This window comes from Nycticebus coucang, chromosome 12, assembly GCF_027406575.1.
Source record: "Nycticebus coucang isolate mNycCou1 chromosome 12, mNycCou1.pri, whole genome shotgun sequence".
Lineage (NCBI taxonomy): Eukaryota > Metazoa > Chordata > Mammalia > Primates > Lorisidae > Nycticebus > Nycticebus coucang.
In genome coordinates this window covers 67,724,748-67,752,253 of record NC_069791.1, presented here as the reverse complement: position 1 = coordinate 67,752,253, position 27,506 = coordinate 67,724,748, and the positions used below count along the sequence as shown (strand labels likewise).

Sequence of the window (27,506 nt, the reverse complement as noted above, 5' to 3'; positions counted from 1 at the left end):
ACCACATCTCCATCTTTAGCAGACTGGATACAGCTATAGAACATCTGGCATTCTATTTCCCATTCACAGACATCTAAAAGGTAGGACACCTGACGAATTTAAGGTTTAGATGAGGGTGGGGAGCTAAGAGAGTGCTATTTTGAGGTACAGCAGGCAAACTGGAATCCTTTTGGTTTTTATTTCACAGTCCAGGGAAGAAGATGAAGTTGGCAGTCTGGGCTGGAAATGCCACCAGGGGATTCTTCCAGTCACTTTATGGTTAAGGCCCTGATAAAAACTTTTTATTTGTTACCTCACAAAATTTCACCCCCTGTTGTCAGGTTATGTAATCCAAATCCAAACTCTGATTCTCAGCCAGCATCTCAAAGCAAAGCAACACAACATCTCAAAGGTTATTAGACCTTGAAGGTTCCTATAGGACAGAACTTTAATAACGAAGGCTGGCAGTTTTAAAGTCCCAGAGACTGGTTCAGAAGAGCACACAGTATGCTCTCCTTGTCTAAACTCGAGAAATGACAGGCGTTTTTTTAAAGAATAAATCGCTAACGCCCAGAAATGCTGAAATCCCTATAAAAAAAGAAAGCGGATAGGAACAGATTGATGGAGAAATTAAATTCAAGGAAAAACACATGCAGAAGACAGCTGTAAAGTTAGCATTTCGAAGGAGTTCTAAGCCTCAAGTCAACGGATTAGATATGTGCAAATGGTTTCTCTTAAAAAGCTGAATACTACAGAAAGGTTCATAATGAAAAACACATGTTCATTTCAATAGATGAAAAAATAGCATTTGATAAAATTCAACAAGCACTTCCTGATTTTAAAAAAATCATGGCCAGGCAAATTGTCTCATGCCCGTAATCCTAGCACTCTGGGAAGCTGAGGCAAGAGGATTGCTTGAAGCCAGGAGTTTGAGACCAACCTGACCAAGACGAAGGCTCCAACACCACAAAAATAAAAATTAAAAATTAGCCAGGTGTGATGATGATCTCCCATAGTCACAGAGACCTATGGAAAACAGGTAGCTTTTCCTATTTTCCAAACAAGACAGACTTATAAATTCTATTTTTCCTTGGCCATCCTTGTTGTCTCAACAATTGGATCTTCCTAAGATGAGCAACTTAACCTAGACTGAAATCCCCTTGTGGTTTCAACAAGAAGTCTCTGATCTTTGCATCCAGCCTGTGTTTCTGCAATTGTGAAAATGTGGTAGATGGGCTAGATTTCAACAACAACCAGTTAATTACTCCCGTTCATTCTGACACAGATTTATTTTAAAAATTATTTGTTAAGGGCGGTGCCTGTGGCTCAGCAGGTAGGGCACCAGCCTCATAAACCAAGGGTGGTGGGTTTGAGCCTGGCCCTGGCCAAACTGCCACAATAAATAGCCAGGCATTGTGGCAGGTGCCTGTAGTTCCAGCTACTCAGGAGGCTGAGGCAAGAGAATCACCTAAGCCCAGGAGCTGGAGGTTGCTATAAGCTGTAACACCAAGGCACTCTACTGAGGGCAACATAATGAGACTCTTATCTCTAAAAAAAAAGAAAAAAAATTATTTGTTAATAACAAATGTGTGATCTCTCCTGGGATTGGAGTTAAAAAAAAAAAAAGAATGTTAAAATACAAACTTTTCCCTTATTTTACATTCTTATTTAAGTGTTTAACTCTGTTTAAAACAAGGCTCACAAAAGAAATTATTTTCTTGATTCTCTATTCCCTTTCATCATCTCAAGTCACTACTGATCACTTCTTTCCAGTTTCAAAGAGGCAAGTTAAAGGGAATGGATCACATACATATAGGATACCCAAAACTGAAAATGATGTGTCCCCTGACTTAGAGGAACATTTTCTATTTTCATATACATGGGCTTTAAAGCTTGTACTTTTCCACGTACATGGGACAGAAGAATATACGTAACATGCCCTCTAGCCAGAGCTCTGTTCAAAATACTTAGCTCCAAATATGGAGTCTTTTGGGTTGGGGGAGGGTTGGAAAGAAGTCTTTGTGAGAAAAGAATCAAGTTCTCAAGTTGTGTGGGAGGGTAGAACTCAGGGGTCAGGCCACACTGAGAGATCGAGGCTGGGAGTAAAGAATTTCCCCCCAAATGACCTTAAAAATAAAAAATGAACAATTTTAAAGCAAGTAGAGGAAGCCAAAGAACTTCTTATCTGCATCCAAACCATGCTCAACTTTAACATTTAGCTTCTGGAAATCCGGGCTGCTCCTGCTCTGAGCAGTGTCCTCCCACGCTTTCTATCAACTCTTCCCACAGACAAGATCCACAAAAGGATTCCCTCACACTAGAGAACACTGCTGTATTTTTAAGAATGTAAAATCCGCCCTTTTTTATAGGAGATTTCCTCCTTCCACTTTATCTTATCTTCTTTCCCTTTATTCCCCTGAGGAGAAAAAGTATCTAATTTTCCTAGACATTTTTATTGGTAATTAGTGAGTTATTGAGGATGCAGTGACAAGGAAAACATAAGGCACTATACAATCGCTGTGTGAGACCATTCTGAAGCCTCCCAGGGCACATACAAACAGGATACAGAGCGCCACTGTATAGATATACAAAACGAACCGCACATTCTCTGAGCAGAGTAACAGATGTTTAACAGCTGTCCAGCAACAGAATAAAACAGGAACAGAAGGTAAAACTTGAATCAGCCAAAAAAAGTATAAGGGGATCCAAGGAGGAAATACATAGTTTTCATAGCTGGCCAGAGCACCAGAGTCCTCTTACTGATTAGCTACTCTTATCTGCTACTGTCGAAGAAAAGCAATTACATCTTAAATCTAAATATGTCTTAAAAATGACAAAATGTTCCTGCTTCTAGTTTAAAAAATAGTGTCTCTTTAACCTTATAAAGGAATTATATCTCACTACTATCAGGTGTGCTTACTTTCCTAAAAGACAAAAAGAATGATGAGAGCGTGCTTGCCAACGCAGACAATAGGATTAGGCAGCCATGGGTCCACAGCTCAGCTCACCTTTACGTCCCTGTGCAAGTTAATTTGATTTGGTTAAGCCTTGGTTTTCTTACCCTGTGAATGGGGCTTATAGTACTTATCTCAAGGCTACTGTAAAGTCTACAAATGAACTCATACTCCACATGGAAAGTGATACATTTAACCACTATTATTGGTGCTATTATTGTTATGATTACATTAATTACTATTAATATCCTTCAGCTAGAAACAAGGAGTTTCTCCATGAAACAAATCTAAAGATAAAATACCTATTCCCATTCTACCAGGGGAAAAAAAGGAACTTTTTGCATCAAATGACTAATGCAAAGGAAAAAAAATCAGAATGACTAATGCAAACCCTAAAATACAAAACTAGTCAAAAATAAAAACTTGGAATCCAGGTTGGGCACAGTGGCTCACACCTATAATCCTAGCACTCTGGGAGGCCAAGGTGGGTAGAATGCTTGAGCTCAGGAGTTCAAGACCAGCCTGAGCTAGAGTGAGAACCCCATCTCTTAAAAACAGCCAGCCATTGTAGCTGGTACCTGTAGTCCCAGCTACTTGGGAGACTGAGGCAAGGGGATTACTATAGCCCAAGGGTTTGAGGTTGCTATGAACTATGATTCCACTCTACTAAGGGGTATAAAGCGAGACTCTGTCTCAAAAAAAAAAAAAAAAAACTTAGAATCCCAATTTACCTCCTATCCTATCAGCTACCAAACATAACATTCTGTATCTTGAGAGACTAAAATTATAATCTGAAGAATACTCATCACAGTGGTAAAAACAACAACAACAACAAAAAAAAAAAAACAGAAAAGGGCTGTGCCTGTGGCTCATAGGAGTAGGGCATCGGCTCCATATGCCAGAGGTGGCGGGTTCAAACCCAGCCCCGGCCAAAAACTGCCAAAAAAAACCAGAAGAGACCTAAGTGACCACAATAGGAGGACACATAAAACAAAATACAGTGAGCCGGGCACTGTGACTCATGCCTGTAATCCTAGAGCTCTGGGAGGCCGAGGCAGGTGGATTGCCTGAGCTCATAAGTTCCAGATCAGCCTGAGCCAGAACAAGACCTTGTCTCTAAAAATAGCCAGATACTTGGGCAGCTGAGGTAAGAGAATCACTTGAGCCCAAGAGTTTGAGGTTGCTGTGAGCTATGACACCACATCACTCTACCAATGGCGACAGAGTAAAACTCTGTCTCAAAAAAAAAAAAAAAAAAACGCTCCGTGTCCATAGCTCAGTAGTTAGGAAGCTGACCACACACTGGGGCTGGTGGGTTAAACAACAAGGCCTGCTAAACAACAATGATAACTATAACAAAAAAAATAGCTGGGCATGTGGAGGGTGTTATAGTCCCAGCTACTTGGGAGGCTGAGGCAAGAGAATCACTAAAGCCCAAGAATTTGAGGTTGCTGTGAGCTTTGATGCCATGGCATTCTACTGAGGGCGACATAGCAAGACTCTGCCTCAAAAAAAAAAAAAAAAAAAAAATACAGTGCAGCCATTTAATGATGACATAGTCTGCAATATATTGAAATTCCATCTGTATTTTAAAGAACTTATACATATTCACTCACGGAAGTCAAGACGTGCAAACCAAAAGAGTGATAATGATAGAATTACAGTTTTTTTTTTTGTTTTTTTTTTTGTAGAGACAGAGTCTCACTTTACTGCCCTCGTAGAGTGCCGTGGCGTCACACGGCTCACAGCAACGTCCAGCTCCTGGGCTTACGTGATTCTCTTGCCTCAGCCTCCCGGGCAGCTGGGACTACAGGCACCCGCCACAACGCCCGGCTATTTTTTGGTTGCAGTTTGGCCAGGGCTGGGGTTGAACCCACAACCCTCGGTATATGGGGCCGGCGCCCTACTCACTGAGCCACAGGCGCCGCCCAGAATTACAGTTTTAATTTTCCTCTGCAGTTCTAAAGTTTAGAGCTTGTACCTTTACAATCAAAAGAAAAAAAAAAATCAGTAGTGCCACTTCCATCCAGAAATACAAAATGATTTTATCACTCATCATGGTGCCTCAGCTTGGCCTTTTCCCTCTCAAGTGCACCAACCCAACCCCCAGACTTCACCAACTACTAACCAGCACCTGCTCTCTTTCCAGGCACTGTCGTCTGTAATAGAATAATTCATGAGTGAACCCAAGCACATGGGTGGCCTCTTCCCTCTCATACTTTCTGTCTAGTAGGGAAAGCTGTATTTGACATTCTACTAGGGAAAGCAAATTTAAAATGTCGATAAATTCTATGAGGGAAAAGAGAGAATGGACATTTTAACAATGCTGATTCTGCCTATCAGCATGATATGCTTTTCCATTTGTTTCCTCAGAGTTTTGTAGTTCTCCCTGTAGAGATCTTTCACCTCCTTGGTTATGTATATACTCAGGTATTTTGTTTTCTTTGTAGCTATGGTACTGAATCTTTGATTTGACTCTCCACTCAATGTTATTAGCAAATAGAAATGCTACTGATTTATGTACATTGATTTTGTATCCTCAGACTTTGCTGAATTTATTTATCAATTACAGGAGACTCTGGGTAGAACCCTTGGGATTTTCTAGATACAAGATCCCCTCAGTGAAGAGCAATAGTTTGACCTCCTCTTTCCCAACTGGAATACCTTTAATATTCTTCTCTTGCCTGATTGCTCTGGCTAGGACTTCTAGCACCACATTGAACAGAAGTGGTGACAGTGGGCATCCTTGTTTTGTTCTTAGGGGGAGTGCTTTCAACTTTTCCCCATTAAGTATGTTGGCTGTGGATTTGTCATATATGGCTTTTATAATTCTGAAATATATTCTTTCTATGTCTATTTTGTTGAAGGTTTTTATCATGAAAGGGTGCTAAATTTTGTTGAATGCTTTTTCTGCCTCTACTGAAATGATCGTATAGTTTATATTTTTGCTTTTGTTTATGTGGTGAACTATTTATTTTGTTTATGTGGTGAATTATCGATTTACACATGCTGAACCATCCCTGGGATGAAGCCCACTTGGTTGTAGTATTTGTGTGTGTGTTTATATGCTGAATTTGATTTGCCAGTATTTTTGGAGGATTTTTGCACCTATATTCATAAAGGAAATTGGTCTGCAGTTTTCTTTTTATGCTGTGTCCTTTCCTGGTTCTGCTATTAAGGTGAAACTGGCTTTACAGAATTAATTGAGAAGGATTCCCTCCTTTTCAATTTATTATGGAGAATAATTGGTAAGGATTCCCTACTCAATAATTTCTGTATTGTAAGTACCAGGTCTTCTTTGTAGGTCTGACAGAAGTCAGCTGTGAATCTATCTGGTCTAGGGCTTTTTTGTGGGGATGTATTTTATTACTGTTTTGATCTCGTTGTTCATAATTGGTCTATTCAGGAGTTTTATTTCTTCCTGGTTGAGTCTTGGGAGGTTGTATTTCCAGGCTTGTCCATTTTCTCTACATTCTCTATAGTTTATGTGCACAAAGATTTAAGTGGGCAAAAGACATGAACAGAAGCTTTTCAAAAGAAGACAAATGGTGAATAAACATATGAAAACATTCCCAATGTCACTGATCATCAAGGAAATGCAAAATTAAAACCACAATGAGATATATCACCTTACTCCAGTCAGAATGGCTTTTATTAAAAAGTCCAGAAACAACAGATGCTGACATGGATACAGAAAGGGACAATTAAGCCAGGGGTGTCCAATTTATGGCCCACAGGCTGCATGCCAATTTTGTGAAGGCGTTTTTTGCTTATCTGTAGTGTTAGGTATCATGAAAAGTAAGCATAGACTTCTTCTTGCTAATTAGCATTTATTAGTATTTGTATATTTACTACATGACCCAAGACAACTCTTATTCTTCCAATGCGTGGAGAAGGAAAAAAAAAAATGGTTGAACATCCTCAGCTACTGTTGATAGGTCTACAAATCAGTACAACCTCTATGGAAAACAGCATGAAAATTCCTCAAAGAATTAAAAGTAGACCTACCATTCAATCCAGCAATCCCACCGTTGGGTATTTGCCCAAAGGAAAAGAAGGTTTTTCATCAAAAAGACATCACCCTCACATGTTCACTGCAGCACACTGTATAATTAATTGCAAAGATGTGGAATCAACCCAAGTGCCCACCAATTCACGAGTGGATTAACGAAATGTGTTACATAAGGCTGGGAGCAGTGGCTTACGCCTGTAATCCTAACACTCAATCCAGCAATCCCACCTTTGGGTATTTGCCCAAAGGAAAAGAAGGTTTTTCATCAAAAAGACATCATGCTCACACGTTCACTGTAGCACAATGTATAATTAATTGCAAAGATGTGGAATCAACCCAAGTGCCCACCAATTCACGAGTGGATTAACGAAATGTGTTACATAAGGCTGGGAGCGGTGGCTTACGCCTGTAATCCTAACACTCTGGGAGTCTGAGGCAGGTGAATTGCCTGAGCTCACACATTCAAGACCAGCCTGAGCCAGAGCGAGACTCATCTCTAAAAATAGCTGGGCATTGTGGCAGGCACCTGTAGTCCCAGCTACTTGGGAGGCTGAGGCAAGAGAATTACTCGAGCCCAATAGTTTGAGGTTGCTGTGAGCTATGATGCCACTGCACTCTACCAGGGGCAACAAAGTGAGACTCTGTCTTAAAAAAAAAAAATGAAATGTGGTATATGTATACACAGAATAATACACAGCCATAAAAAAGATAAATCAATACCTTTTGCAAAAATCTGGATAGAATTGGAGACTATTCTCCTAAGTACAGTACCTGAAGAATGGAAAAACACCACATGTTCTCACTATTAAATTGGAATGAACAGAAGAGCAAACATGCACCAAGGGAAGCAAAACTTAGCCAGGGGAAAAGGAAAAGTCAGCCAGGGGAAAAGGAAAAGGAGGGGAGGAGGAAAAACCTACCTAACTGGTACTATGAACACTATCTGCATGTTGGGCACATCTATAGCTGGGACTCAAGCATTACAAAAGCAATCCATGTAACCTAAAACACTTGCATCTCCTTCATATTTTGAAATAAACTTTTAAAGAGAGAGAGGCTTTTCCCTCTTCCCCGCCTCTAGCCTCTGCCCCTAAAGCCCCCGCCCCCAATTATCCTTCCCCTTCTCTCCTGGTCTCAGAGGACCCCTTCCTAGTCAATGTATCTCAGCCAACAACCTTCTCGGAACCCATGTGGGCCCCTATGGGCTGCCCACACTGTCCCCCAGCTCCCAGTTCCGCTGGGCTTTTCCCTGGCCAGATTTGGCTTTCTGAGCCACCCACTGCTTGACCCTTTCTGCAGCCTCTCCTGCCACTCAGTTTTCCCTCATGGTGGTGAGGGGCTGCCCCCAGGGAGCTGGCAGAGCTTGGGCCATGGGAGGCCGGCAGTTCCAGGGTCATCAGGATGATGTGGACGCAGTGTCTGCTGGGGCTGCACACATTCGTGGCCTTCACCACCAAGCTCTGGAGCTTCTTCATTTGCCTTTTGGGGAAGCAGATCCACACAGTAATTCAGTACCAAACTGTCTGACACGATATCCTCTCCTTAAGTCCCAGAATTGGCTAGCCCAGGTAAAGAGGAAGATCCTGGTGCTGGATGTGGATGAGACACTTACTCACTTCCACTCTGATGGGGTCCTGAGACCCACAGTCTGGCCTAGAAAGCCTCCTGACTTCATCTTCAAGGTGGTAATAGACAAACATCCTGTCTGGTTTTTTGTACATAAGAGGCCCCAAGTATATTTCTTCTTAGAAGTAGTAAGCCAGTGCGATGAGCTGGTGGTGTTTACAGCAGGCATGGAGATCTATGGCTATGCTGTGGCAAATAAACAGAACAGTAGCAGAAGCATTCTCAAGAGGAGATACTACCGACAGCACTGCACTTTGCAGTTGGGCAGCTACATCAAGGACCTCTCCGTGGTCCACAGTGACCTCTTCAATATTATGATCCTAGATAACTCACCCGGGGCTTACAGGAGCCATCCAGACAATGCCATCCCCATCAAGTCCTGGTTCAGTGACCCCAGTGACACAGCTCTTCTCAACCTCCTGCTGATGTTGGATGCCCTCAGATTCAGACAGCTGCTCCCCCTCCACCTGAGTTGGAGTGAGGGAGGGCAAGCCCTTGGGATGCTGTCTGATGCCCTGTCCAATGCAAGGACTCTCTGGGCAGAGTCTGCCCCTCTCACCCTCTCTGCCCTGGGAGCCCTGTACTCCACTTGTGAGTCTGGATAGACACGTGGGCTGGACTCTGAAGCAACCTCACTCTGACTTGGTGTTCACACCTGTGAAAACCCCAGACTGGGACACAGGTGGAGGCCTAGGAGAGCCAGAATAACGTCTATGGTAGAGAGGAAAGACTGGCCAGAATGAAAGATGGACAGTGATTCAGCAGGCCTAAAGAGTAGACAAGTCAGCTTTGTTGTGATTTGATTTTTTAAAAACTCTTGTATAAAACTGATCTAATTCCTCACTCATGCTCCCAAGGCGGGGGTGGAAGACTGGAATTTGGGGCCACTGGACTTTCCCCAAATTAATCCTCCCTTACTTTTTCTTTTTTCTCTCCCTAGATTTCCTCAGACCTGAAACAAGCTTTCTCTTTTTTTCCTTTCCTCTCTAAACCATGCATTCTAACTTTGCAACCAAAAAAAGAGAGCGAGAGAGAGAGAAGGGATGGACCTGGAGGAGGAGTTCGCCAGATAAAGAATAGGGTCTGGGAGAAACATCTCCTAGATAAAGGGAAAAGAATGAACACAGAGATTCAAATGAGTGCTACAGGAAGGCAAAACTTGTTCTCAGCTCCTGTGACATCAGGACAACATCTCTGTAGGGTTGGCAGCACCATTGGCAGCACCATGGGCAGCACCATGGGAGTTTCAAAAGGAGCTTCACCCAGTTATAGTCCTCTGTAGGATTGGTTATATGCCAGGGATGAATCCATCATTCAGGTATACATACACTAATCATATTTTAGAAATCTGTGTATGGGCTCGGCACTTGTAGCTCAATGGTTAGGGCTCCAGCCACATGCACTGGGGCTGGTGGGTTCGACCTGAGTTTGGGCCTGCTAAAAAACAGTAACAACAACAAAATCAGGCATTGAGGTGGGCACCTGTAGTCCCAGCTACTCAAGAGGCTGAGGCAAGAGAATCACTTGAGCCCAAGAGTTTGAGGTTGCTGTGAGCTGTGACACCACCGTACTCTACAGAGGGTGACAAAATGAGACTCTGTATCAATTTAAAAAATGGGTTCAGTTTGCCCATTACAAATTTATAATAAGAAATAACCGGGGCGGCGCCTGTGGCTCAGTCGGGAAGGCGCCGGCCCCATATACCAAGGGTGGCGGGTTCAAACCCGGCCCCGGCCAAACGGCAACCAAAAAATAGCCGGGCGTTGTGGCGGGCACCTGTAGTCCCAGCTACTCAGGAGGCTGAGGCAAGAGAATCGCTTAAGCCCAGGAGTTGGAGGTTGCTGTGAGCTGTGTGAGGCCACGGCACTCTACCGAGGGCCATAAAGTGAGACTGTCTCTACAAAAAAAAAAAAAAGAAATAACCAGGGTGGCACCCGTAGCACAGTGGTTATAGCACTGGCCACATGCACCTAGGCTGATGGGTTCAAACCCAGCCTGGGCCAGCTAAACAATAATGACAACTGCAACAAGAAAATAGATGGGTGTTGTGGGAGGTACTTGTAGTCCCTGCTACTTGGAGGCTGAGGCAAGAGAATTGCTTTGCCCAAGAGTTTGAGGTTGCTGTGAGCTGTGACGTCACAGCACCCTAGAGGGCAACATAGTAAAACTGTCTCAAATAAATAAATAAATAAAAATAACAGCCAAACAAATGAGTCCTTGAGTAAACTTGTTTACTGTACTCTCTCAATGTTAACTGATGGATTCATAGAGATAAATAAAACCTCATAAGATAACACTAGAAGTTAATACGTTCAATACATCATCTTCCAAATAGGAAGCCCATTCATACTTAGAAAACTGCTATGTGAACACATCCAAGGGGGATGAACTCAACAGTTTAATAAAAGCATCAAGGCTGGGTGTGGTGGCTCATGCCTGTAATCCTAGCACTCTGGGAGGCTTAGGTGAGAGAATTGCTGGAGGTCAGGAGTTGGAGACCAGCCTGGGCAAGAGCAAGATCCAGTCTCCACAAAAATAGAAAAAATTAGCTGGGCGTTGTGGCAGGCATCTGTAATCACAGCTACTCAGGAGGCTGACGCAGGAGGATCACTTAAGCCCAGGAGTTTGAGATCGAAATAAGTTAGCATCACACCACTGCACTCTACCCAGGGCACAACAAAGAGAACTCTGTCTAAAAATAAAGGGGGGGGGGGAGCATCAGGATCTGGAGGCACTGGTCTCTCCCTAAGTACACCCACAGAACACGAGTTCACTAGTAACACTGCCTGCATCTTCACTCTGGGGGCAGGCTCTCCGATGCCTGATCTCCAGAGACCACAGTATAGCTCTGCCTCTGGGCCAGTCCTTTCAGCTAACACCCCTCTTGGATGGTCTTCCCTCTCTTACTGGACTGGCAGCTATCCCTTTCCTTCCCTCCAAGGAGACTACATTGGTTTTAAAGTATCAACTTTATGGCTAAGATTGGAATCAATTCCCCCTCTTTCACAACTCTAAGGATACCTCATTGCAGTCTTGAAAAACTGACAAGGCCTTCTTCTCAATACTCCAATCCTAAAATCCTTCTCTGGCCATTACCTGTAAAAGTCTACTTACTCTGCATTCTTGTCCCAATCTGTACCCAAGCCTTTAAGCCCACTTCTTTTCTCCATCTCTTTGTATCCTCAAGACTTCACTTCCCTCCCAGTTCTTCCCCAAGATGCACCTTCTCAATGGCTGCCTTACCTTCTACTCTTCCACTAGACTCACTACCAATCCCAAGTCCTGGATAAACTCAACCACCCTTAAACCTATTCCAGATTATATGCACAATTCTGGCTATTACTATAAACCAGGAGGCAAATTAATTCTCCAACATGCAGAGTAGCACAGCCAAACTCAGGGAGGCCTTAGGAATTGGGGCTACAAGAAGCACCCAGTGACAATCCTAGATTAAGCAAGTTCTAAGTCTGGCTGTAGGCCTTGGGGACACTCAGGTTAGGTCTCCCAACAAGAGGGTGCAGGGGTCTCTACCCAGGCTCTCCCTGGCACTACCACTTCCCATCCTCCATTTATTCTCCCAACTGCTATTCCCCTGCACCTGCTAAGAGCACCAGGAAGACAGTGACAGCCAGGCCACATGGTCTGCAGTAATGAACCATTTGCCATCATGGAAGCAAAAGAGCCATGCCGTGGCTCTCCCTGTAGCCCCCTGTCATAAGCCTGACATCACAGAAGCCTAAGCTTCTGCCCAAAGCTCAGACCAAAAAGAGTGTGACAAGAACAGGCAATTAGGAAATCATTTTGCTAGTGCTAGCAACAAGAGTACTCAGCAGTAGTAGCTGCAGAAGAACAGAACTGTCCATGTGGTCTGGGGGTGGTTGTGGACTGACTGCCCCACTTCCTTTGTCTATGGTCAATTTTCTGGGCATAGCTCTCTAAACTTCCTGTAGGTTGTGTAACTTCCCCAAAACCCTTTCAATGATTTCCTTATATATATAAATAAGTCAGTATCATTTTCTGTGATTTGCAACCCGAAATCCTGACTGGTATATCCATTTCCAGGGGCTAGCCTCTCAGCCAGAATGTTTAGTACTCTTGACACCACACCCCTGCCTTCCTGCAGCCCTCTGCTCCTTACTCACTCTAAACCACTCTTCAGCACTTCTACTCTGACTTCCTGAGTCCATCCTATCTTAGTCTCCTAACACCCCAGTATTCCTCTTTATTCCCAAGCTCCTTAAATATTGCTGTTCCCTAAACTTTAATCCTCAGTCATTCACTTTCTTCAATTCTAAACTTTGTCTAGTTATCCCAGTTTTTTCACAACCTCAACAATCATGTACACGTTGATCACACAAGTGTATTCAACTGCCTCCTAGACATCTTCACTAGATCATATATATACACACACACATATATCTCAGTGTGCCTCAAAATTAATTATCTCATCCTCTACACATTCTGTTTCTCCTGTTCCATACCTTCCAGTCTTTACTATTTACCAAGTTAAACAAGATTAACCTTGACCTGTATCTAACATGTCACCAAATCCTGAGGATTCTACCTCCCCAGTAAGTTTTTGTTTTGAGATAATAAATCTGTCTCTTCATCAGAGTACCAGCTTCTCCCCTATTTTAAGACCTATTACCAGGGTGGCGCCTGTGGCTCAGTGCGTAGGGTGCCAGCCCCATATACCAAGGGTGGCAGGTTCAAACCTGGCCCCGGCCAAACTGTAACAAAAAGTAGCTGGGTGTTGGGGCAGGCACCTATAGTCCCAGTTACTTGGGAAGCTGAGGCAAGAGAATCACTTAAGCCCAAGAGTTTGAGGTTGCTGTGAGCTATGACGCTATGGCACTCTACCCAGGGTGACATAGTAAGACTCTGTCTCAAAAAAATAAAATAAAAGTTTTATCTTCTGGATTCTGACCAAGGTTTGTCTTCTCAAGAATTCAAAATTCGGGCGGTGCCTGTGGCTCAGTGAGTAAGGCGCCGGCCCCATATGCTGAGGGTGACGGGTTCGGACCCAGCCCCGGCCAAACTGCAACAGAAAAATAGCTGGGCGTTGTGGCGGGCGCCTGTAGTCCCAGCTGCTTGGGAGGCTGAGGCAAGAGAATCGCGTAAGCCCAAGAGTTAGAGGTTGCTGTGAGCCGTGTGACGCCACGGCACTCTACCCAAGGGCAGTACAGTGAGACTCTGTCTCTACAAAAAAAAACAAAAAACCTGTAACTGGAAGCCCCTGGAGGACCTAGTGACTTTATCAATCAGCTGCATTTAGGGAATAAGAGCTAAGTATGTGAGTGTAAACTAAAAGAGCTGTACCTCTCAGGCCCTCCAGTTTTCCTACCTTATGATGGGACTAACCCCTCTGTATATAACGAATCCTTGGAGTTCTACAGGACAATTCCTAGGTCAAGAAGAATCATCCTGAAGGAGACAATGGGCATTGGGCTTCCTTTTAGTTAATAACAACAGGGCTTGAAAAAATAGGGACATGGCACAAGCTGGTAAAGAAGACAATTAAGGCCAGGTGTGGTGGGTCATGCCAGTAATCCTAATATTCTGGGAGGTCCAGGCAGGTGGATCACCTGAGCTCAGGAGTTTGAGACCAACCAGAGCAAAGCAAGACCATGTCTCTACTAAAAATAGAAAAACTAGGTAGAAGGTGTGGTGAGTGTCTATAGTCCCAGATACTTTAGGGCTGAGGCAAGGAGATTGCTTGAGCCCAAGAGTCTGAGGTTGCTGTAAGCTATGATCCCCAGGGCAACACAATGAGACTGTCACAAATAAATAAATAAATAAATAAGATAATTGAGTTTAATTATGTTACCAATGGTTCTTCCCCAGCCACTCAGCAAAAGAATGAACACCTCTGATCCTTCATTTAGTGGCTCTTATCTGGCCTTGAATGATGTTCCCAACCTAATCTCCTGGCAAACCCTTGCTCATACTAAATGCTCATTGCCTGAGCACATCACACTTCTCTGACACACACGTATTTCTTCCTCACAGTATACCTAACCAACCTTCATCCTTTAAGACTTGAAGACCACCTTTCCCACAACCTGCCCGAATCACTGTAGTCAAAACTGGCTTAGTGCTTGCTAGATCGTGCTCAGTACTCATGAATTATTTCCATGGCATCCTCACAAAGCTTCCTAAGAACAGCCACTAGGTTTCATTAAATCCTCTCAGAAAATTATCACAGGTTCTCTCTTACACATGGTAGTCACTTAGAAGAAATTACATTGAAATGAAAAGTAAAATGCTGGGCAGCACCTATGGCTCAATGGGTAGGACACGGGCCCCATATACCAAGGGTGGTGGGTTTAAACCCAGCCCTGGCCAAACTGCAACAAAAGAATAGCTGGGCGTTGTGGTGGGCACCTGTAGTCCCAGCTACTTGGGAGGTTGAGGCAAGAGAATCTCCTAAGCCCAGGAGTTGGAGGTTGCTGTGAGCTGTGACGCCACAGAACTCCACCGAGGGCAATAAAGTGAGATTCTGTCTCTACAAAAAAAAAAAAAAGAAGAAGAAGAAAAGTAAAATGCCACATGTGAGTCAAGTAAGACAACAGCTGGTGGTATCTTGCTGCTCATTCAAGCAAACTGTAAAGCCATTGTTAGGGAGAGAAACCCCATTAAAGTGTGGAGTTTCCCATTCTCCTCTTTACATCTCTATACTATCAAAAGGATAAAGTCTCCCATTAGAAAAAAAAAAAAAAACTATTAAGGAAAACCAGTATAGGTCAGGAGACACAATTCTTCTACTGTTTAAAGAAACTGTGGGGCAGTGCCTATGGCTCAGTAAGTAGGGTGGCGGGCTCGAACCCAGGCCCAGCCAAACTGCAACAACAAAAACAATAGCCAGGTTTTCTGGCAGGCGTCTGTAGTCCCAGTTACTCAGGAGGCTGAGGCAAGAGAATCACCTAAGCCCAAGAGCAGAGTGTTACTGTGAGCTATGACGCCACAGCACTCTACTGAGGGGGACATAGTGAGACTCTGTCTCTAAAAAAAAAATAAAATAAAATTCTGCTTTCAAATCCATCCAGGTTGTTAAAAAAGAAAAAATAAATAAATAAATTCTGCTGACCTATACTGATTTGTATTTAAATTCCTTCAGCTAGGATTGGCTATTGCTGAAAAATTAAATCAGCTGCAGCACCTGCAGCTCAGTCAGCAGGACGCAGGCCACATACACCAAGGCTGGGGGATTCAAACACACCCCAGCCAGCTAAAACAACAATGACAACTGCAACAACAACAACAAAAATAGCCGGGTGTTGTGGCGGGCACCTGTAGTCCCAGCTACTTGGGAGACTGAAGCAAGAGAATCGCTTAAGACCAAGAGTTTTGGATTGCTATGAGCTGTAACTCCATAGCACTCTACCCAGGGCAACAGCTTGAGACTCTGTCTAAAAAAAAAAAAAAAAATTGGGCGGCGCCTGTGGCTCAAAGTGGTAGGGCACAGGCCCCGGATGCCAGAGGTGGCAGGTTCGAACCCAGCCCCGGCCAAAAACTGCAAAAAAAAAAAAAAAAATTAATTAAATCAGCCTAGCCAATTTAGGAACTCATACGTGTACATCCCTCCAATAATTAACAGCTTCAGCAAACCTAATAACCTGGTACTTAAGGAGGATTGTTGGGCCAATAGGCCACTTTAATTTTCTAACTAAAGAGTCTAGGATTACATGATAAAAATATGAAGACAGCTGTAGAATCTTAAAGTATGCCATGTAAACACAGACAGGGTTTTAGAAATTCCAGAGAATATATTAACAGCAAATAACCATTTCTTATAATTAACTTTAAGTCTCCATTCTTCTGATAGTATACTTACATCTACCTGCTACAAAGTATTGTTTCAAAGAGATTTTCAAATTTTTTTAATTTACCAGTTAAAGTTCTATGAAAGCTCTCTTTAACACAAATGAATAAAGTTATAATTATCCATACAAATGATCAATGATCAAAATAGTTGCCTCAAGATTAATGGGCCTTGATCAGCTTCTGACTTTTTTTTTCTTTTGTTATTGGGGAAACAGATTTCTTCACAGCTCACAGAAGACTCATGTCAAATGGAAGAATACTTTTTGGGGAAGCAGCCTCCTCTCCTCTCAAAGGAGGGCGGCACCAGTGGCTCAGTCAGCAAGGGCGCCAGCCACATACACCTAGGGTGGCGGATTCGAACACGGCCCAGTTCTGCTAAAGAACAATGACAACTATAACCAAATAATAATAATAATAATAATAATAATAATAGCCGGGCATTGTGGCGGACGCCTGTAGTCACAGCTACTTGGGAGACTGAGGCAAGAGAATTGCTTAGCCCAAGAGTTGGAGGCTGCTGTGAGCTGTGATGCGATAGCACTCTAGCCAGGGTGACGGCTTGAGACTGTCTCAAAAAAACAAAAAGTAGAAAAAGTCCTCAACAGCAGACATCACATAGTACAGGAGCAGTTCCCAACATGACACCTCATCAGGCAATGTTTCAGTTCTCTCAAAGCAAGTTCTACACAAACTACCTTCACAATCCACTTTAGACTAGAACTGATGATCTGTTAGACACTGGAGGCACAAGTGCAACAAAATTGCCACAGAGTACACAGTTGCCTGGGGGACAACTCCAGCTACATTAGTTTCCAAAGGACAGCTCATGTTCCCACTGATAAAAAGGTGAGAAAACTACAACATCAGTGAAATTAGTTACTAAGCTAGAAGCACCCACCTTTGTCATTCTGTTCTTATTTCTTGAGACAAGAGTCTCAAGCTGTCGCCTGGGCCGTGGCGTCAGCATAGCTCACGGCAACCGCCAACTCTTGAGCTCAAGCAATCCTCTTGCCTCATTTTTTTCTATTTTTAGTAGAAACAAGGTCCTGCTCTTTGCTCAGGCTGATCTTGAACTCATGAGCTCAAACAATCCACCCAGCTTGGCCTTCCAGAGTGCTAGGATTACAGGCGTGAGCTCCTGGTCTGTTCTGATTTTTATTAAAAGCACAAACACAAAGACTGGGCATAGTGGCTCCCACCTGTAATCCTGTAAGCACCTTCAGTGCTTCTGAAGGCCCAGGCAGGAAAATGATTTGAGGCCAGGAATTTGAGACCACCCTGACCAACATAGCAGGACTCCATTTCCACAAAAAATTTTTCAAAAAGTTCAGCCAGGCACAGTGGCTCACACCTGTAATCTTAGCACTCTGGGAGGCCGAAGGGGGTAGACTACCCAAGCTCACAGGTTCGAGACCAGCCTGAACAAAAGCAAGACCCCATCTCTAAAAAATAGCCAGGCATTGTGGCAGATGCCAGTAGTCCCAGCTACTCTGAAGACAAAAGAATTGCTTGAGCCCAAGAGTTTGAGGTAGCTGTGAGCTATGATGCCACAGCACGAGGGTGATAAAGTGAGACTGTCTCAAATTTTTTTTTTTAAAGGTTAGCCAGTCATGGTGGCACACATCTATAGTCCTAGCTACTCAAGAGGGTGAGGCAGGTAAATGGCTTGAGCCCAAGAATTGGAGGTTGAGCTATGATCAGGCCACTACACTCCAGCCTGCATGGGTGACAGTTAGACCATCTCCAAAAAAAAAGTTATTGCCAACTAGAATGTTACAGTTATGTCCAAGCAATGCAAAGGAATTTGACTATCACTTATAAATATATCTTAACTTTTTTGATAAGTCCAAAAGTCAACCAACTTCCAGGATGGTAAGAGTGGCAAACCCAAGATTTAGTGACAACTCATGAAAAGTATTCACCCTCTACTGCATTCTGAAAATGTAAAACAATTTGGCTGAGATGTTATACAATATGAATAGTCACCTATGTGGCAAAGATAACAAGGTTTTCACTTTTAACATTCTAATTTATAGAAGAAAATACATTTTAAGTATCTTAGACAATGTTTCTACTTTAGCAAGTCTCCTTGGAGGTTAATTATCAATCAATTCAGGAAAATGACTATAGAACTTTCTACAGAATTCTATAGAAAAAGAAACTATTAGTAATATATGAGTTGTGTTCTTTTTAAATAGTTTTGTCATTTCACTTCCACAAAAATGTTTAAAAATTGTGAATCTTAGTGTCTATTTAATTGCTTCTTTTGTAACAAAAAAGGAACAATCCTCAAGCATAAATCCCCCATAGGTAGCCATCTATAAACAATTCCCTAAAGGAAATTCTTTACTTCTCTCTCTCTCTCTTTTTTTTTTTTATTGAACCAGAGTTTTTTTTTTATTGAAACAGAGTCTCACTTTGTCACCCTCGGTAGAGTGCTGTGGCATCATGGCTCACAGCAACCTCAAACTCTTGAGCTCAAACGATTCTCTTGCCTCAGCCTCCCTACTAGCTGGGACAACAGACACCCACAACACCTGGCTATTTGTTGTTGTTGTTGTTTAGCAGGCCTGGGCCAGGTTTGAACCCACTATCCCCGGAGCACATTGTGAGCACCCTAACCACTGAGCTATGGGTGCCCAGCCTTTACTTCTCTTTTAAAAAGAACAAAAAGTCTGAGAAAAAAACACTGAAGATTAAAGGAATGACTGCTAATAAACTAGATGAAGGTCAATCAAGACCAATGAAGTATTAGGTTAAATAAAGTATATTAAGTAGTATGCTTAGGAAAGAAATACAAACTGAAATGTAGGCTGAGTACAGTGGCTAATACCTATAATCCCAGTACTTGGAAGGCCGAGGCAGGTGGATCACTTGAGCTCATGAGTTTGAGACCAGCCTGAGTAAGAACGAGACCCCCATCTCTAAAAATATAGCTAGGCATTGTGGCAGGCGCTTATAGTCCCAGCTACTTGGGAGGCTGAGGCAAGAGGATCGCTTGAACCCAAGAGTCTGAGATTGCTGTGAGCTAAGACACAACAGCACGCTACTGAGGGTGACAAAGTGAGACTCTGTCTCAAAAACAAAAAAACAAAAAAACCGGGCGGCGCCTGTGGCTCAGTCGGTAGGGCGCCGGCCCCATATACCGAGGGTGGCGGGTTCAAACCCGGCCCCGGCTTAACTGCAACCAAAAAATAGCCGGGTATTGTGGCAGGCACCTGTAGTCCCAGCTACTTGGGAGGCTGAGGCAAGAGAATTACTTAAGCCCAGGAGTTGGAGGTTGCTGTGAGCTGTGTGATGCCATGGCACTCTACCAAGGAGACTCTGTCTCTACAAAAAAAAAAAAAAAAAAACCCTGAAATATGTTGCAACTAACCTCTACATATGGGTAAACATATTGAAACTTTAAGCAAAGAAAACTTTAAAAAGAAAACGCTTCAATGAAACTATCCTGTATAATAGATAAATCATCAAACATTGGTCTAAACTCATAGAATATACCACATCCAGATTGAACCCTAATGGATTCTGGGTAATGATGTGTCCGTGTAGCTTCACGGACTGGCACAAATGGACCACTGTGTGGGGGGTATTGATAGTGGGAGAGGCTGCATGAATGTGGGAACTCTAAAAATAAAGTCTATTGAGGCAGGAGCCTACAGTCCCTGCTACTCGGGAGGCTGAGGCAAGAGGACCGCTTGAACCCAGGAGACAAGGTTGTTGTGAGCTATAACGCCATGGCATTCTACCTAGGGTGATAGAGAATCAATTAATCAATCAATATAAAGTCTATTTAAAAGAGAAATAAAAAAAAGAAGAGATCTTCATTCCCAGTTTCCTCTGGGTCTCTGTCCACCATTGCCCACAATCCATCCTCAGCTCTGTTCTCTCCCATTTAGCACTTTCTCCTTTAGGAAACATGTAAGCTTCCAGTATTTCTTTTTTGTTTGTTTCTTTTGTTTTGTGTTGTGTTGTTTTGGGGTTTTTTTTTTTTGCAGTTTTTGGCCGGGGCTGGGTTTGAACCCACCACCTCCGGCATATGGGGCCGGTGCCCTACTCCTTGAGCCACAGGCGCCACCTTGTTTTGTGTTGTTTTAAGAGACAGAGTCTCACTTTATTGCCCTTGGTAGAGTGCTACTGCATCACAGCTCACAGAAACCTCCAACTCCTGGACTTAGGTGATTCTCTTGCCTCAGCCTCCCAAGTAGCTGAGACTACAGGTGCCCACCAGAACGCACAACCATGTTTTGTGGCAGTTTGGCCAGGGCTGGGTTCGAACCCCACCACCCTCAATATATGGGTCCGGCACCCTACCCACTAAGCCACAGGCGCCACCCATATTTTGTTTTAGTTTTTTTGAGACAGTGTCTCACTATGTCACCCTCAGTAGAGTGCTGTGTCACAGCTCACAGCAACCTCAAACTCTTGGGCTTAAGTGATTCTCTTGCCTCAGCCTCCCAAGTAGCTGGGACTACAGGTGCCTGCCACAATGCCCAGCTATTTTTTGGTTGCAGTTGTCATTGTTGTTTGGCAGGCGCGGGCTGGGTCCGAACCCACCAGCTCCGGTGTATGTGGCTGATACCCCAGCCACTGAGCCAAGCTTCCAGTATTTCTATCACCATTTTTCAGTTAATGACTTCCAAAGTTGATGTCTACCCCTATTATTACTCCTAAGCTCTAAATCTACATCTCCATATGGAAGGCCCACTGATAGCTCAAAATGAACATTTTCATAGTAAAACTCATTGGCCAATGCAATTAAACAAGATACAAAAATCAAAAGAATAAAAATTAGAAAGGAGACAAAATTATCATCTGCCAAAGAAATAAATATAAGTAGAATATCCAAGAGAACAAAACGATAAGCTATATTTCTAAAAACAGAAAGATTAAAAAATAAGATAATTTACTAAGCTAGTAAGATAAAATCAATGTACAGAAATCAATGGTTTTCATAAATTCAAATAGTCGATAAAGTGGAATAAAATACTTCACTTCCAATAGCAATAAGACATCAAGTATTCAGAAATAAATTTAATAATACATGTATAAAATTTATATAAGTGAAAGGAAAACTTGAACACCCTTGAATAACAGACTTGAACAAATGAAAAGGCAGGTCTTGTTGCCACAGTAACCGGATATTGGTGTTGGTGGTGCTGTTTTCCTGTCTCAACATTACCAGTTTCCTTGTGCCGAGATCTGAAACTAAGAATGGTATGATCTAAATGCTTCACTTCGTCATTACAAACTTTTATTTTACCCAGAAGATAGATCTGTTGAAATGCGAGATGTAAAAAAATCATCATGCTTTTTTTTTTTTTTGCAGTTTTTGTCCGGGGCTGGGCTTGAAACTGCCACCTTCGGCATATGGGGCCAGCACCCTACTCCTTTGAGCTACAGGAGCCACCCCATCATACCTTTTTAAAGAGGACCAAATATGGAAACCTACACTTTGAAGATTTATTTATAGGCAACAAAGTTAATGTCTTTTCTCGACAATTGGTGTTATTTCACTATGGGGATCAATATACAGCCCGTGAACTGGGCAGTAGGAAAGAAAAAAACGTTAGCCTTGATTAAACCAGATGCAATATCAAAGGCTAGAAAAATAATTGACTTAATAAACAAAGCTGGGTTTACTATAACCAAACTCAAAATGATGATGATTTCAAGGAGAGAAGCAATGGATTTTCATGTAAAATAGCAATCAAGGCCCTTTTATAAGAAATAGAGTTCTTTATTTCCCTCAAGTGGAGGTGGTAGGCCATTAGGTACTGCTAAATTTACCAACTGTACTTGCTGCATTCTTAAGCCCCATGCTGTCAGTGAAGGACTATTAGGGAAGATCCTGATGACCATCCGACATGCAGGTTTTGAAATCTCAGCCATGCAGATGTTCAACATGGATCAGGTTAATGTGGAAGAGTTCTATGAAGTTTATAAAGGAGTAGTATTTGAGTATAATGAGATGGTAACAGAAATATATTCTGGCCCTGTGTAGCAATGGAAATTCAACAGAATAATCTTACAAAGACATTTCGAGAATTCTGTGGACCTACTGACCCTGAAATTGCTTGGCATTTACTCCCTGGAACCCTCAGAGGAAACTGGTAAAACTAAGATCCAGAATGCTGTTCACTGTACAGGTCTGCCAGAGGACGGCCTATCAGAGGTTCAATATTTCTTCAAGATCTTGAATAAGTAGCAGTATAGAAAGGAAAGATGTTACTGATTGGGGAATTTAGACAAGAGTGAATCACACATGTGAGGAATGTGTTCATTCTTTTATTGTCCATTGTTTTAACCTGACTGAATACAAGCTCAACAAGAGCACTGTTCTCTTGGCAATTATTACATATGTTAGATCAGGGATTTTGCACTGTAGACAACATTTAACACAGGTCTATGGGGTACTTCATTGCTTCTTATAAAGTTCAAAATAAAGATTTTCAAAAAAAAAAAAAGAAAGAAAGAAAAGGCATATCACGGGGGCGGCGCCTGCGGCTCAGTGAGTAGGGCGCCAGCCCCATATGCCGAGGGTGGCGGGTTCAAACCCAGCCCCGGCCAAACTACAACAAAAAAAATAGCCGGGCGTTGTGGCGGGCGCCTGTAGTCCCAGCTACTTGGGAGGCTGAGGCAAGAGAATCATGTAAGCCCAAGAGCTGGAGGTTGCTGTGAGCCGTGTGACGCCACGGCACTCTACTGAGGGCAATAAAGTGAGACTCTGTCTCTACAAAAAAAAAAAAAAGAAAAGGCATATCACATTCTTGGAGCAAAAAAGGCACATCACAAAGATGTCATACTCTCTGATTTATAAATTGAATGCAATCAGAATGAAATCAGGAGCCGTTTATTTTCTGTTGTTAGATGAACAGATTCTGAAGATCATGAGGGAAAATAACTAAGAATAGCCAGAAAAACTCTCAAAAGGAAGAAAAATGAGAAGGGGAGGAGATTAACCCTAGCTGATATTAAAATACCATGGCCTCAAATGAGGAAAACCAAGAGGTACTGATGAATAGACAAACAAATGGAACAGAATAGTAAGTCCAGAAAAACTAAGATCAGATGGAAATTTAGAACATGATAAAGAGGCCAAGCATGGTGGCTCATGCCTGTAATTCTAGCACTTTGGGAGGCTGAGGCTGGTGTATTGCTTGAGCTCAGGAGTTTGAGACCAGCCTGAGCAACAGTGAGAACTGTCTAAAAATAGCTAAGCATGGTGATGGATGCCTGTAGTCCCAGCTACTCAGGAGGCTCCACTGGACTTTGAAGTTGCTGTGAACTATGACACTACAGCACTCTACCAAGGGCAACAAAGTGAGACTGTATTTAAAAAAAAAAAAAAAAGTAGTATGATAAAAGCAACAGGGTAAAGATGGTGTTGGGACCATAAGTGGTGTTGGGACAACATAGCCTTTAGGAGAAAAAAAATAATGCTGTATTTATGCCTCATATAATACACCAAGATAAACTCCAAAAAGTTCAAAGATTCAAATGTTAAACTGGAAACCATAAAAGTATAGGAAGAGGCTGGGCGCAGTGGCTCACATCTGTAATCTTAGCATTCTGGGAGCCCAAGGCGAGATAGGACTTTGAGAGCAGCCTGAGTTAACAGTCTCTACAAAAACTAGAAAAATTAGCTGAGCATGGGGGTGTACGACTATACTACCAGCTACTTAAGAGGCTAAGCCTGAAGAATCATTTGAGCCCAGAAGTTTGGGGTTCCAGCACTATATCAACGCAACAAAGTGAGACTCTGTCTCAAAAAAAAAAAAAAAAAAAAGAAAGAAAGAAAAGGAAGAAAACAGACAACACGGGAAAATTTCTTTATAATCATGAAATGGGAAAGGCCTTTCTAAGTATGACTCAAAATTTAGATGCTGAAAACGAAAAAATAAACACACCTTACTGCATAAAAAAAAGCAAGATCTTCTGCATGGCAAAATAGCAATTAAAAAACAAGCAAACATGGGAGGCTGAGGCAAGAGAATCGCGTAAGCCCAAGAGTTAGAGGTTGCTGTGAGCCGTGTGACGCCACGGCACTCTACCAAGGGCGGTACAGTGAGACTCTGTCTCTACAAAAAAAAAAAAAAAAAAACAAGCAAACAAAAGGTCATAAAGTTAAAAGAGATATGGCAAATTGGAAGACAGCATTTGCAATCCATGGAAATAATCCTAATATACAAAGATCTTCTAGATATTGAAAAGAAAAACACTAATAATGCAATAGATAAATGGACATATGAAAGAAAGTGACTGAAAACTAAACTGAGATACCATTTCTGACCCATTGTACTGTTACAAATCCAAAAGTCTAACAGAATACTCTGTCGATGAAACTGTGAGGAATCAGGCATTCTCATAGTAGAAATAAAAAATAGTGGGTGTGGATGGACGTTTGATAATGTCTACCAACATTTCAAACATTTTCTTTTAGGCTCTAGAATCACACTTGGGAAAATTTCTCTCTCAAATAAATCTGCAAAAAATGACATATTCACAGTGAGAGAGGATACTAGGGAAGGGTGAGGTCTAGGAGAACAGAGGTCTTCTCAAGGACACCCCAAGGATTACACCTGCAGTGGCCTTCCCGTGGGGACTCAGCTCTCAGGAATTTATAAAAACTTAACTTCCTGGGACTTGGAAGCTGAGGTGAAAGCCCACGATTCTGTAAAAGATAGAACCTGCTTCTCCAGCTTGATTCAAACTGACCAATGAGAAAGGTACCCATGGGTTGGAATTTTTAGACTGGAGATAAAAAGGGAAAGACCAAGCCAGTCAGGGAGTGTAGCCATTTTGAATTCTTCTATACCATTTGCTCCACTGGCTGAAATAAAGCCCTTCCTCTTATAAACATGGTGTTTGGATGCTCTTTCTGTCCATTGAGCGTCATCTTCCTGCAACAAGAAGACTATTCTCTGTAACATAAGTACCAGAAAATTAGAAACAATCCAAGTGTCCTTCAGTAAGGTACTGGTTAAATAAACTGATACATCCAGACAATGGGCTACTATATAGCTGTTAAAAAACTGATGTAGCTGTTAAAAAACTGACGGAAAGGCTCGGTGCCTGTGGCTCAAGCAACTAAGGCACCAGCCACATACACCTGAGCTGGTAGGTTTGAATCCAGCCCGGGCCTGCCAAACAACAATGACGGCTGCAACCAAAAAAAAATAGCCAGGCGTTGTGGCAGGCGCCTGTAGTCCCAGCTACTTGGGAGGCGGAGGCAGGAGAATTGCTTGAGCCCAGGAGTTGGAGGTTGCTGTGAGCTGTGATGCTACAGCACTCTACCCAGGGCAACAGCTTGAGGCTCCGTCTCAAAAAAAAAAAAAAAACTGAAGGAAAGAAAGGGTTAGAACAAGACTCAGAGCATAGGAAGAACTCAATAAACAATAACAGCTATTAGCTCAAAGAAAAAAGTAAAGAGCTCTGTGTAGTAATATAAAATGATCTCCAGATATTAAATGAAAAAGGCCAAGTGTAAAAGAAGACAGCAATAAGAATTTATATTTTTGGCCAGGCCTGGTGGCTCACACCTGGAATCCTAGCACTTTGGGAGGCCGAGGTGAGAGATCACTTGAGGCCAGGAGTTCAAGATCAGCCTGAATAACATAGCAAGACTGTCTCAACAAAAATAGAAAACATTGGCTGGGCATCCATAGCTTAGTGATTAGGGCACCAGCCACATACATCAGGGCTGGAGGGTTCAAACCCAGCCCAGGCATGCTAAACAATGACAACTATAACAACAACAACATAGCCGGGCATTGTGGCAGGTTCCTGTAGTCCCAGCTACTCAGGAGGCTGAGGCAAGAGAATCGCTTAAGCCCAACAGTTTGAGGTTGCTGTGAACTGTGACACCATGGCATTCTACCGAGGGCAAGATAGTGAGACTTAATCTTGGAAAAAAAAAAAAAAAAAGAAAAGAAAAAATTAACCAAGTGTGGTGGTGCATGCCTGCAGTCCCAGCTATTCCAGACGCTGAGGCTGGAAGATCACTTGAGCCCAGGAGTTTGTTGCAGTAAGCTATGATAATACCTGGGCAAAAGTAAGATCCTGGGCCAGGTGTGGTGCCTCACATCTGTAATCCTAGCATTCTGGGAGGCCGAGGCAGGTGGACTGCCTGAGCTCACACGTTCAAGACCAGTCTGAACCAGAGCGAGACCTCATCTCTAAAAACAGCCAGGACAGGCGGCACCTGTGGCTCAGTGGGTAGGGCGGCGGCCCCCATATACTGAGGGCAGTGGGTTCAAACCCAGCCCTGGCCAAACTGTAACAAAAAAATAGCCAGGCATTGTTCCAGACGCCTATAGTCCCAGCTACTCAAGAGGCTGAGGCAAGAGAATCACCTAAGCCCAGGAGTTGCTGTGAGCTGTGACGCCATGTAATTCTACCAAGAGAGATAAAGTAAGATTCTGTCTCTAAAAAAATAATAATAGTAAATAAAAACAGCCAGGTGTTGTGGGCGCCTGTAGTCCCACCTACTTGGGAGGCTGAGGCAAGAGAATCACCTGAGCCCAAGAGTTTGAGATTGCTGTGAGCTAATGACACCATAGCACTCTACCAAGTTGACAGTGTGACTGTCTCAAAAAAAAAAAAAAAAAGCAAGATCTTATTTCAAAAAAATGTTTTATTGTAATTGCATAAACACTATGCATAAGTATTTGTAAAGATAAATAAACTAATGAAAATTATTTCTAAGTAGGAGGACAGGGGCTAGAAAAGGCTCTTCATGTTTGTGTAAACTACTGTAATGTGATGAAGGAAGGAAGGAGGAATAGAGGGAGGGAGGGTATAAATGAGGCAGAGCTACCTTTTTAGAAAATACTACCTTCTAGGTAACATTACTCAGGGCCAGGGTTCATTACATTTCCATAAACGTGGCCTAACAGGGCATGAGCTCAAGAAAGGAACCCAGATGTTTTCATTAACAGGAATTCTCTGTCATTCAACAACCAACAGCCTGTCCAGTCCCTCCCAAACTCTTCCCCAACTCCACTGCCACTCCCCAGGCAGCCTCTTTGCTGTGACCCCAGAGTGGACCAAGAATCACCAATCCTGAGGCTGCATGAGAGACCTGGGAACAAAAAAAAGACCCAGGCCAG

General features: G+C 42.8%; 1 protein-coding gene and 1 pseudogene across 2 annotated transcripts in view; one reads left to right on the top strand and one right to left on the bottom strand.

Moving 5' to 3' along the window:
• The window catches only part of CYTH3 (cytohesin 3), a 155,553-nt gene that overhangs the window by 95,046 nt on the left and 33,001 nt on the right, over nucleotides 1-27,506 (bottom strand). The window lies entirely within an intron of this gene.
• On the top strand, nucleotides 8,304-9,176 carry LOC128561061 (CTD nuclear envelope phosphatase 1-like; annotated as a pseudogene).